Genomic DNA, 13,481 nt, shown 5'->3' with positions numbered 1-13,481 from the left:
TAAGGTCAACTCAAACAAGAGCCTTATGTGTTGGAAAGATGAATACCCGGACCACCAACACATACTGACACTTTAGCAAGTGAAAAACGCGTAATTTTAGAGTTAATAAAAAACCATGATTATTCCTGCTAACTGGGGGCAGCCATTTTGTTTCGTTTTTGTGACGTCCGGTGGGATAGCTCGAGGCGAAGTCACGTCAGCTCCTGGCCATCTCCTGTATGTACAGTATAAACAAAAGCAGTAATTTTCGACAAGGCGCTTCTCTTTGATCAACCTGACTTGTAAAACAGCATAAATGACGTAATATTATAATAAACTATTTAACTAAATATATTTCAAGTTGCATTAACGGAACAAAATGGGGTTATAGTAATTTTTTGTAGTTGTTAACAATTTGGTTCGGACAATAGTCGCACACGTAAATTGCTACATCAACTTCGATCATTTATAAAATGGTAACACTTTTGGTTTTTGTAAAGTCTTTAACAAATTAACTCCCTTTATTAATCCAGTGATAGCCAGTTTTATTACCTGTGTCATTTGATCCACTCAGAGCGGGATTTAGTTCAGTCAGTTGAATGCTCGTTTCAGGTGCCAGCGTCACAGGATCGAACCACCTCGGTGGATCCATTCAACTGATTTGTTTTTATTCTGGTTCCAACCAGCGCATCACAGCTGGTCAAAGGCCGTGATATGTGTTTTCCTGTCTGTGGGGAAGCGGATATAAAAGATCCCTTGCTGCATTAGGGGAACAAAATGTAGCGGGTTTCCTCTAACAACTACTTGTCAAAATTACCAAATGTTTGACATCGAATAGACGATGAATAATAAATCAATGTGTTTTAGTGGTGTCGTTAAACAAAAGCAACTTTTTTTTAATCCACTCAATTTTTTATTTTTCAAACAAGCTGATAGTGTTCAATTAAGACGAGTCTGCATATTTTCTGATATATGCAAATGTATGCAGCAACAAATCAGACGATATTTGTTTTCCCCAGTACCTATTTCCTGTACCAGGTCCCATTAAATGCAGGGCCGTACCGTGGTCTGGACATGGGGGTGTAGTAAACTGTCCTGAAAACGCGTCTCTTCTTATCTTCATTACGAATATATGTAGATCCCTTTCGGACCTCGGCTCATTTGACCGGCCTCGGTGGCGTCGTGGTTAGGCCATCGGTCTACAGGCTGGTAGGTTCTGGGTTCGGATCCCAGTCGAGGCATGGGATTTTTAATCCAGATACCGACTCCAAACCCTGAGTGAGTGCTCCGCAAGGCTCAATGAGTAGGTGTAAACCACTTGCACCGACCAGTGATCTATAACTGATTCAACAAAGGCCATGGTTTGTGCTATCCTGCCTGTGGGAAGCGCAAATAAAATATCCCTTGCTGCTAATCGGAAAGAGTAGCCCATGTAGTGGTGACAGCGGGTTTCCTCTCAGAATCTGTGTGGTCCTTAACCATATGTCTAACGCCATATAACCGTAAATAAAATGTGTTTAGTGCGTCGTTAAATTAAACATTTCTTTTTTTCTTTCGGCTCATTTGTCTTACACAAACTCAACTTGCTCCTTTCACAATTATGTGACACCCCTCTCCCCTTTACAAATGTCTGGATCCGCCCCTGCTATCTAACGTATTATTTTAAAACTTATATTTGACGGACTGTACAATGTTTTAGTTTAAAAAAATTCAAATTCAACATAATATTTTCTCTACAATTTAGAAATAAAATATATATCCATACACAAATGACTGCCTTTTCAACTGACTATTATTTGATAGGGGTGAAAGTTGTCTAGACATTCAAACAAAAACCCTCAAACAAACAAACACACAAACTACACCCAAACAGTGGCGTAGCGTGGACGGGGCCACCGGGGCGGTTGCCCTGGGCGCAAAATTCTGGACTGGTGGAAGGGGGGGGGGGAGGGTCGTGCCCCCCACTTGTGAACCGTACCCGATCCATCAGTGCCCCCCCCCCCCCCCCCCCAACTCCCAAAGCAAATATAGGGAATTGACCCATACTATAGTGTTTTAACTACATAGGTTAACATGGTCGCCTAGGGTTGCAGATGATTCGTCCTCTGGACGTTTCGTCCACAGACGATTCATCCACTACAAATTCGTCCACTGTTGAAGTCGAGACGATTCGTCCACAACCAAAAATTCGCGTCGCCTATAGGATTTTATTTGGTACAGTACAACCATGTGTTGGTATACCGGAAACGGTGGTTTCCAAACTTTATCAAGTTTATTCGTTCTTTCTTTTAAAAAGTTATAAGTTTGTTTTGTTTAACGACAGTACTAGAGCACATTGATTTATTAATAATCAGCTTTAGATGTCAAATTTCTACTAAATGAACTGCAAAAGAAAACAGACGTAGATTTACGTGCAAGGTAAGTTAGTAGTATTTCTATGACCGGCTTCGTGAAATGGAGTAAACGTACACGTAGACGTAGACGTACGACAGGTGTAAGTTTTACACGTAAACGTAAATTTACGATGTAAAGTGAAACAGGCTCCTGTACCGGCTCTCACCCAGAGCGAGTTTTAACGACTCAGTGGGTAGGTGTAAGGCCACTACACCCTCTTCTCTCTCACTAACCACTAACAATTAACAACTAACCCACTGTCCTGGACAGACAGCCTAGAAGCTGGGGTGTGTGTGTGGGGGGGGGGGGGGGGGGGGGGGCAGGATAGCGTGCTTGAACCTTAATTGGATATAAGCACGAAAATAAGTTGAAATAAAATGAAATCTGGGTTAATATTATCACTGTTATGATTGTTTTGGGGGTTTTTTTATTAAAAGAATTAAGGTGGAAAATATTAAGTGTATAGGTTTGTTTTGGCGTTGAGTATAGTTTGAAGTTTTAGAGGCTTCCATCTTGGATTATTAGCAGTTATTATATATTTAAAGTCCGAACCACATTGTAGAGCCTCGCGGAATTCCCCATTCTTACATTAACAAGATAAAGCCCACATTCGACGTCATTAACTGTAGTCAGTCCAACAGGGAACGCCTTTTTTCCTAATATGGAATTTACTACAAGTTATTTACGTCTGACTCTATTGATTTGTAAGTTGCACATAAAAAGAGTAAACTTTTGTAATTTCCAAAACAATGAAATTATTTAAAAAAACAAACATGTTTATAGAATGATGGGACGGACTAGAGTTATTCTCTGTTTATCCTGCAATTACTGTACACAAAATATGATGACGAGATAAATCTATATGTTCGGTCACTGACCAAAAATATAGGTCACGTGACATAAGCCTGACTCGACTCGAGTATTTCAGACTAGATTTTGAATAAACATACTCTTTTGTTTAAATACATTATCATACTCATTTGTTTAAATACAGTATATACAAACAACTTTTAGTTTTGCGATAACACTACAAAACTTGTATATTTATTTATGAATTAGAGTTTAGAAAAGCCAGAGCGACTAACCTAATGTCTTGTTTAATGACACCACTAGAGCACATCGATTTATTAATCATCGGCAAGTGGATGTCAAATATTTGGTAATTTTGACATATAGTCTTAGAGAGGAAACCCGCTACATTTTTCCATTAGTAGCAAGGGATCTTTTATGTGCACCGTCCCACAGACATGATAGCATATACCACGGCCTTTGATATGCCAGTCGTGGTTAACTGGCTGGAAGGAGAAATAGCCCAATGTACCCACCGACGGGGATCGATCCCAAACCGTCCGCGCATCAAGCAAGCGTTTTACCACTGGGCTACGTCCCGCCCCAAACCATTGGATTATGTCTTCCATGCATCCTCATCCTCAATTTACCACGGTCTACTGCACACATTATGTAACAAGGTGTACACAACAAGCAGTGGAGGGCTCATGGAGTTATTTCTCGTTCCAGCTAGTGCACCACGAATGGTATACCAAAGGCCATGGTATGTGCTATCCTGTCTGTGGGATGGTGTTTCGACCCTGGTGTTACTTTCGTACGATCGTAGCGTACTATTTCGCCACACATCTGTGTCTGAGACAAGGAAAGAACCTAGACGGTAGGACCTCTACGTAGTTTGGACCATTGGCGGATCCAGAAAATCCATTTGGGGGTGGGGGGGGGGTGGGCAGTGACATGAGGTGGAATGCCAAGGGAACTGTGGGGGAGGTTTGGAGGGGGATCGTAAAAAAATTAAAATTAATATATAATAAAATTATAACTATCGCAAAATTTAGGGTACCCACCCCCCCCCCCCCTTCCCCTAGATCTGCCTCTGTGGACGTAGCCCAGTGGTAAAAGCTCGCTTTATGCGGGGCCGGTTTGAGGTCGATCTCCGTCGGTGGGTCCATTGGGCTATTTCTTGTTCCAGCCAGTGTACCATGACTGGTATATCAAAGGTATGTGGTATCCTGTCTGTGGGATGGTGCATATAAAACATCCCTTGCTACTAATGGAAAAATGTAGCGGGTTTTCTCTTAGACTATTATGAAGCAGAGTAATAAATAATAGGAATAACAATAGTGATTCTACCATAAATTGAGAATAATTATACTAGTATTTATAATACATAAAGTATACAGTACAACTGAAGTTGTGTTTACTGACATATTAAAGTGAATAGTTTAATAGACAATGTACAGATTTTAACGTTATAAACAGACGGCGTTGCCGTATAAGGTACGAACATTGTGCGTAACGTCATTAAATCGATTCCACCTTTGAAAGTGGAGGAACGATTACATTTTCAAACACAAAGTATTATGGATTTGTACAATCGATCAATGCAACATCATGGTGGTAACTATTTGCTTTCAAGGCAACAGCAACAACAGTAAACAAAACGGATTGCACGAGCGTGTCAGATATTTATATATAAAACAAATCATCGAAATTGGCGTTCGTGTGCCTATTAGAATATTTGGTCCCTAGTCTCCGTTGTGTAGACTTATCATGGAAGTTAGTTCCAAGATTAGAAAATAAAATTTGCCAAGAGTTTTCTCATGGATTTCCTTCCATTTTGTTTTTGCTTGATTCAATAGCGAGGCTTGATATTCTGAAATGGATGTAATTTTTATTTACGATCCATTTTCAGAAATTTAAAGTATTTAAATCCGTGATAATATGCTTTTAAAAAACCCTGTTAATAACAGTCCACTCAGGACAGTATCTTTAAAGATAAAATATCGAAAACCTGTCTAAATCGGTCATGACCGTGTGTGCGCGTATGTGTATAATGCGTATTGTGTGTACATGTGTGTAATGAGTACTGCGTGCACGTGCATGTACGTGCGTGTATGCGTGTGTATATGTGTGTGTGTGTGCAGAGCCTGTTTATCCTAGTAACACATGTAGCACGTGCTACGGTCCCCGCGCTTCAAGGGGCCCCGCGGTGATGTGTACATTTATTTTCCCCATGTCATTTTTTTTCCCTCTCCCCGAGGAGGTTGCAAAATATATACCCTGGGAAGGAAGGAAAGAAGAAAATGTTTTATTTAACGACACACTTAACACATTTTATTCACGGTTATATGGCGTCAGACAAATGGTTAATAACCACACAGATTTTGAGAGAGGAAACCCGATGTCGCCACATCATGGGCTACTCTTTTTCAATTAGCAGCAAGAGATTTTTTTTATATGCACCATCCCACAGACAATATAACACATACCACAGCCTTTATTACACCAGTTGTTGAACACTGGCTGGAACGAGAAATAGCCCAATGTATCCACCAACGGGGATCGATCCTAGACCGACCGCGCATCAAGCGAACGCTTTACCACTGGGCTACGTCCCGCCCCTTCCTGGGAAGGGGACCCCGCTGTTAATTGTGCTACAGGTCCCGCGGATCCTTAAACCGGCTCCGTGCAAGTGCTATTATCCTGTTCAATTATTTAGACCCAAAGTTTTTTGCAAATGTTACGTTTATTTCCTATTCGATATTTGTTTTCTTTGCATTTACATGAAAACAAACCCAAACCCCGACAGGTTTTATATACAAATCATCATATAAAATGCACGAAGTTGACTTAATTCCACTTTTTAAAAATCTCTGAGTGTTCGGAATGCACGTTATTTCTCCTATAAATAACTAAGGGCATTTGCACATCAAAAGCATCATTCTATAGTGCGTTTCAAACTAATGTTCGGTTCTATCGTCCTATCCGCACAAATCGTAGTATGACCTATATTTATGAAAATATCTGTAAACATGAAGCAGGCGCGGATTCAGGTGGGGAGTTCAAGTTACAAAACCTCAGTTTGAAAAAAAAATATGTATCAAATATTATAATTATATTGTGGAATACACAAGCGCGCTCGCTGAAGGGAAACAGAGAGAAAGAGAGAGAGAGAGAGAGAGAGAGAGAGAGAGAGAGAGAGAGAGAGAGAGAGAGAGAGAGAGAGAGAGAGAGAGACGTGATTTATGTAACGACGCACTCAACATATTTTAATCTATGGTTATATGGTTATAGGGAGGGAGAGAGAGAAGAATATGGTATGCATGCGATTGGTGGAGGTGTGACCCTCCGCACAACCCCAACCCCACTTAAAGGTAGGGTCAACTCCAACAAGAGCCTTATGTGTTGGAAAGATGCATACCCGGACCACCAACACATACTGACACTTTAAAATTACGCGTTTTTCATTTGCTAGAGTTAATAAAAAACCATGATTATTCCTGCTAACTGGGGGCAGCCATTTTGTTTCGTTTTTGTGACGTCCGGTGGGATAACTTGGGGCGAAGTGACGTCAGCTCCTGACCATCTACTGTATGTACAGTGTAAACAAAAGCAGTAATTTTTGACAAGGCGCTTCTCTTTGATCAACATGACTTGTAAAACAGCATAAATGACGTAATAATATAATAAACTATTTAACTAAATATATTTCAAGTTGCATTAACGGAACAAAATGGGGTTATAGTATTTTTCTCTGTTTAATAATCCAAAGGAAAAATGTACACTATTACGCCTATTGATATGCTACGTTGGAGCAAAAACGACAACCCACGATACACAAGTCGGCAAGTGATAATTTTCTTTTCTTTGGGACTACGTAATTGGTCAGTTCTGTGGTTGTAGATGGAAAAGTCTACATAATCAATAGTTTTACAGAACTATTTACAGTAATAAACCATGTCCATTACGATTTTAGGGGCGACAGGTAATATTCCACAATACCGGTATGTATTTTGTGTCTAGACAGCGTCAATTAATTGGCTCGTCTGGTTACCAATCAAATACACACCTGCCAATCAGAAATCACAGGTAGAAGCAACTAACAGCATAGACCAATTAACTAAGAAAACACTCCGTGTATCATTTCAGTACGTAGGTTAATGCATGGGAAAAACATTGTTAATTGTTTCGACTTGTTGTGTAGCCACTTTGACAATGGTATTTTATTTTGTATTGAAAAATAATATATATAGTGCTGGATATACTTACTGTTGGCTTACTGGGATGTGTATTATTACAGAACATTGCAATGTATGACTATTTATTATCCCGCAAAAACCAGGTAGATTGTGTTTTTCTAGTTCTAAGGCTCATTCCTGACGTGACGCGTTAAGTATTACGTAACCACCAGCTCGACAGAGGGCGTACTCACTGAGTTGGTACAAAATGGCTGCGCCCGTTATATATAATAGTCGTCACATTTAACCGTTTTATTAATTAACTATACGATTATACGTGTTGATATTAAGCAATAATGTGCATTATATATCGTTAAATATGCATACCAGGCCAAATGCCTTAATTGTCCTCTCCTTTAAGGCTTCTTTTGTATATGGAGCGGGACGTAGCTCAGAGGTAAAGCGTTCGCTCATGGTAGGTCGACTGATCGATCCCACATGGTGGACCCATTGGGTTGTGTCTAGTTCCAGCATGTGCACCACAACTGATGTATAAAAGCTGTGGTATGTGCTATCCTGTCTATGGGATGGTGCATATAAAACGTCCCTTATTGCTTATCAAAAAATGCTTATCGGAAACAGTGGGCCATGTGGCGGTAGCGAGTTTCTTTCTCACTGTCATAATGATCCTTAACCGTTTTGTCTGACGCCACATAAACGTATATCAAATGCGTTGAGTGTCTCGTTAAATAAACATTTCTCTCGTATGTATGTGTAGTCTATATGCATTTCTAGTCGATTAGTTTATAGGTTGTTAGGTTGTTTGATAGTGAATGATATGGAAATAAATAGTTTTTGGTGTTAAATAGTTCATGCATACATTAAAGTAATACTCCTGATGGGTATGGAGAAATAACTTAATCAGTCGACGAACTCATTTCTTCATCACTATCTTCGTTAAGGGGGACTATCACAGGGGGTATTTTATTTCTTATAAAACTATTTTGTTTTCTAAAATCTTCTTCGATCTTTATTACATGTTTAACTGCGTCAGAGAAGTGTGTAGGTGTGACAGTTCAATGCATGTGCAAGTTCTCTCCGCACCGTGCTCATTTTACCATCATTATGACGAGCTACGTGCCCTTTGACTTGACTCCAGATCAGTTCTATCGGATTGAGTTCAGAATGTCTTGGCGGCAGTCTTAGACACAAGTGCCCATGACGTTCAGCACTATCATCAGTAACAAATTGCTGTGCACATTTGTTACTTTTCACAAGTTCATAAAGAACTGGCTTTGTCATGTTACTCTCAAAAGGTATATTTTTGTTTCGTAGCCACGACTGAATTTCTTCCTTTTTAGCGTTTAGTGCAGGACATCGTGTCATCTCAGTTAATGTTGTGGTAGCTTGCGTTATCCATGATGATAACAGAAGGTTCTGGTAGAGAAGGCATAAGTTGTTCTTCAAATCATTTGATGAAATTGTCATGATTCATCTCACCATGATAGTCTCCGTCTGTTTTTTTAGCCCCAAAGATCAATTCACAGCCATCTATCAATCCATATTTATCACAGCCAGCATGACAAATAATAAGTCTTTTTCCCTTCCCAGTCACCGAACAGAGTTTAGGAACTCGATCAGCAGCGTTTGATTTCGGCAGGTGATTGGCGGTACTTGTGCCCGGGTGAATATCTGTCCAGTGGTGGGATGTTGTGTGGTTGACATTCACCCAGGTCTCATCTTGATACACTATTAAATACCCCTGTTCTCATAAACTGGATATTTCATGGAGATAGGACAGTCTCCTGTCTGATATATTGGCGTCCTCAAAAATCACTTTTCCGGTTGTAGACATATGTTGGTATTTAAAATCGAGGTCATGGAGTGTTCTTCGTAAAGTTGATATGGATATGTTGATTCCACATTCCTCCCTTAAAGCCACGTTAATCTTATGTAATGTAGGTAACATCTTTATCAAATAAATCGATGAGTTTTTCGGTCGCGTTTTTTTAACAGTTAACAGTGATTTCTGTGCTCGGATTCGTAGAGCTTAGATTTTTCACAGTTCTTTTTACTGTTGAAACCGAAACTTTAAGTGCAGCGGCAACTCGATCGACAATTCGATAAGAAGCATACCTAGGTCTATCGCGCTGACATTCATCTTCAAAATAATCGAAAATGTTCTTAATACACGATTTTACATCAACTGAAGTGTTTTTCGATTTACTCATATTTTTCCTGAAATAACAGTAACAAGAATGTCGACTATTACATTTTCAATGAATTTATATACCCTACCTAACTTGTATTTTACGTGGTTTACACATTGCTACAATAGCACGTGCAGTCACAGATCGAAATAATGATGTTATTGACCAATCAATGCTATCGTATTTTGGACATTCAGGGCTGTGTATGCGGGATGAAAAAAGTGGGTTGAACCCATACGAGTCCGAACAATAGCCCTTTGGTTTTTCGCATTACAAATGTAACACCCCACCCCCAAACCCAGCCCCTAGCACCACCATAAATACTATATATATATATATATATATATATATATATATATATATATATATATATATATATATATATGTATGAGTTCCCCATTTAGAGGCAAATTAAATAACATTTTTATTATTATTTGATGTTGGTGGCCTTTGACATTTTATCCCCCCCCCCGGTCTTCTGGGTCCGGCCCTGCATTAAATTTATTTTTAAATTTGGAAAGCACATTCCTGCGGTGTGTGAGGTGATTTGTGTTTATTACTGTGCTACACCTCAGTTGTGTTAGGTTAGGTATGGTATGCTAATATAGAATTGATATAATAAATAAAAATACATAATACATTAGCTAAATTGATTAAATATAATGCACCTACAAGAAAGGGTTACATGTTCTGTTTGTTTACATCTATGTTTAACGGAAAGATTAGACAATGCTGTTACACACTGCAAAACAATAATAATCTTGATTTAGTGAGAACAAGCTATAATGGCCTTCACGTAGCCTCAGATCCCAATCTTTTGATATGCAAATGACCTTAGTTATTTATAGGAGAAATAACGTGCATTCCGAACACACAGAGTTTTAAAAAGTGGAATTAAGTCAACTTCGTGCATTTTATATGATGATTTGTATATAAAATCTGTCGGGGTTTGGGTTTGTTTTCATGTAAATGCAAAGAAAACAAATATCGAATAGGAAATAAACGTAACATTTGCAAAAAACTTTGGGTCTAAATAATTGAACAGGATAATAGTATGTATGTGCGTGCTAGTGTGTATGTGTGTGCTGGTGTGTATGTGTGTGCTAGTGTGTATGTGTGCGCGTGGTGGTGTGCTGGTGTCAGCGTTTGTGAAGTAAAAAAGTTTGTTTTGTTTAACGACACCACTAGAGCAGATTGATTAATTAATCATCGGCTATTAGATGTTAAACATATGGTAATTCTGATACGTAGTCATCAGAGGAAACCTGCTACATTTTTCCACTAGCGGCAAGGGATCTGAATTTGTATATATAAAAACCAGAAGTCACGCATTTGTATTTGCGTCAGTGAACGACATAAAACGTCGGGAGAGTGTAATTTGACAAGTCAGATGTTAATCTCTATTGTGTAATAAATTGAATAACTTAAGAAAAAGAACGGGTCCAAGCTTACATATAACTGATGTAGGCTTGACACTTGATTCTTTGTCAATACACCGCCATGAACTTTTGGATTTGGCCTCAGATTACAGCTATCTTCCCATCTGGGACTACTACACTGAGGTCTCCAAGACACTGGCGCATGATTACACTTGCTAACAGTTATCACTGGAAACTGAAACAATATGGTGCGCGAGTACCTCTTGGAAGGATTTATATCAGCATGTTGTGCCAAAATCTTCATTCTCAAAGTTGTCGTCAACAAAAAAACATATTATGGTGTATACCTAAGTAACATCTGTAGGGCATATTCATATTAATATGCATTTATAGGGGCTGTTTTGCCTTTTACCAAGTAGCTACATGTCTAATACAGTAAATGAAGTAGATTCAGTAAATATAGCAGGTCAAAATTGAATCTGAGGCCTATCATGTCTAATTTTCCCTTAGATTAGTGTATAAATATTTGTTGCAAATGGCCCCAGTTTTGAGACTTTCACTATCCCTCTGACACATTTCTAATAAGGTACCATGAATTCAGTCACCATATCTTTAATAAGCTTCCAATTATCATATCTAAAATGCAAAATTTTACAGATACAGATTATTGTTTTTTTTTTTAAATTATTATTATTATTAAATCTAATGATTTTTTTTTAATAAATATTTCTAAATCTTTCAAAGACAACACTGTGTAGATAGAACATATGCAGAACCCCCCCCCCCCCCCCCAGATGTTTATTGTATTTGATAAAGTTATTACATTTTGAAGTTGGTGTCCCTCAAGTTTCCATTGCTAAAATTGCCATGGTAGGTGTTTTAACACAGTCTCTATATACTCTCATTTTAAAGGTGTCATCCTAATACTTACTGAGCATTGCTTTAATATGTATATCATTGGACTGCATTAGTGTGGGCCAGTTTTGAGGGGACAAAATGGACTGATATGCCTCAGATTACAGTTATCTTCCCATTGTCAATTTGAAATATGTCCGCGCAAGTAGTCTGTTGTTTGACTGTGATTATTTCATGGCAGACAGCTATGAAGTGGCAACTATTTGACTGAAGTGACAGGGGAGAGCATGTAGTTTGTAAACATGTGTATCTTGTTGACATTGAAGACTTGTTTGTGGTAATTTCGGCCCATGCAAAAGTAGTGCTTTTTGTGTAAACTGGATGTACTTCGGCCAGGTTTAGAGGGTGTGTTTGTTTAAACCAATATGCTGGGAGAAAAAGCTGGACAACAGGGGCTGATATTAATAAAAAATATTATAGCCACTAAGGTCTGTGGCCTGATATAGTTCACACATTACACCGGTTATATGCTTGATTCTGTTGAAAGTATTATAACCAGAGAGGTGAAATTATACAGTCTGATTGTGAATACCACAAGTAATATGAAAACTTATTTATTTATTTTCTAAATATTTTATTAAATTATTTTTTTTAGTTTTTTAAATTTATTAAAAATTAAAATTAAAATGTTCAACTTTTAAAATTCAATATTCTCCAAAATAGCATAAAATAACCTTCGATGTTACTACATGTTGTTGTAATATTTTAAAACAGTTTTGAGCTAATAATCTGGTAAAAAAAGAGCAAAAGTTGGATTTTGTTGGTCAATATTGAGATTTAAACAAAAAAAACGGAACACTTCTGATAACCGGATAAAAAAAAACTCGATTCCGTGCATGTCCGGTTTAGAGGGGATATATATATATATATATATATATATATATGTATTTGATAATAACTTGTACCGAGTTTGTTATTCTATTTATTACTCCAACTATTTATTATGTTTAAAAGCCTTTGTTTTTGATATAGCCTACATCGGCTACACGTCCATGTATATAGAAACGACGTAAACTACATAACTGTTCTGGGTATTGCTTTAACTTTGTATTTTATTCACAGTTCACAGATAATTTTCAAAACCCAAAGTTCTATATATTCTGTAAAAACAATCTATAATGAATTGCATTAAGCTACCATTTTATTACAAGTTTAACACTGAAACCAGAAAGACGTAAACGGAAACGCTTTCAACTACGTGACGTCATTGTGTGTGTGTGTGTCTCATGGAGTTATTTCTCGTTCCAGCTTGTGCACCACGAATTGTATACCAAAGGCCATGGTATGTGCTATCCTGTCTGTGGGATGGTGTTTCGACCCTGGTGTTACTTTCGTACGATCGTAGCGTACTATTTCGCCACACATCTGTGTCTGAGACAAGGAAAGAACGTAGACAGTAGGCCCTCTACGTAGTTTGGACCATTGGCGGATCCAGAAAATCCATGGGGGGGGGGGGGCAGTGACATGAGGTGGAATGCCAAGGGAACTGTGGGGGAGGTTTGGAGGGGGATCGTAAAAAAATTAAAATTAATATATAATAAAATTATAACTATCGCAAAATTTAGGGTAAACCCCCCCCCCCCCTCCCCCTAGATCTGCCTCTGTGGACGTAGCCCAGTGGTAAAAGCTCGCTTTAT

At 38.4% G+C, this 13,481-nt stretch overlaps 1 protein-coding gene across 4 annotated transcripts in view; it reads right to left on the bottom strand.

Moving 5' to 3' along the window:
• LOC121388456 (3-galactosyl-N-acetylglucosaminide 4-alpha-L-fucosyltransferase FUT3-like) overlaps positions 1-13,481 on the bottom strand; it is a 65,161-nt gene that overhangs the window by 8,234 nt on the left and 43,446 nt on the right. The window contains exon 1 of one of the 4 annotated variants that reach the window (XM_041519790.1): positions 532-549. The exons of the other annotated variants lie outside the window; for them this stretch is intronic. The gene's annotated coding sequence lies outside the window, so the exon portion shown is untranslated. Of the gene's footprint in view, positions 1-531; positions 550-13,481 lie in introns of those variants that run through there. 4 annotated transcript variants of the gene reach the window in all.

The sequence above is a fragment of the Gigantopelta aegis genome, chromosome 14 (genome assembly GCF_016097555.1).
Source record: "Gigantopelta aegis isolate Gae_Host chromosome 14, Gae_host_genome, whole genome shotgun sequence".
Classification (NCBI taxonomy): domain Eukaryota; kingdom Metazoa; phylum Mollusca; class Gastropoda; order Neomphalida; family Peltospiridae; genus Gigantopelta; species Gigantopelta aegis.
This window is presented reverse-complemented; position numbering and strand designations above follow the sequence as displayed.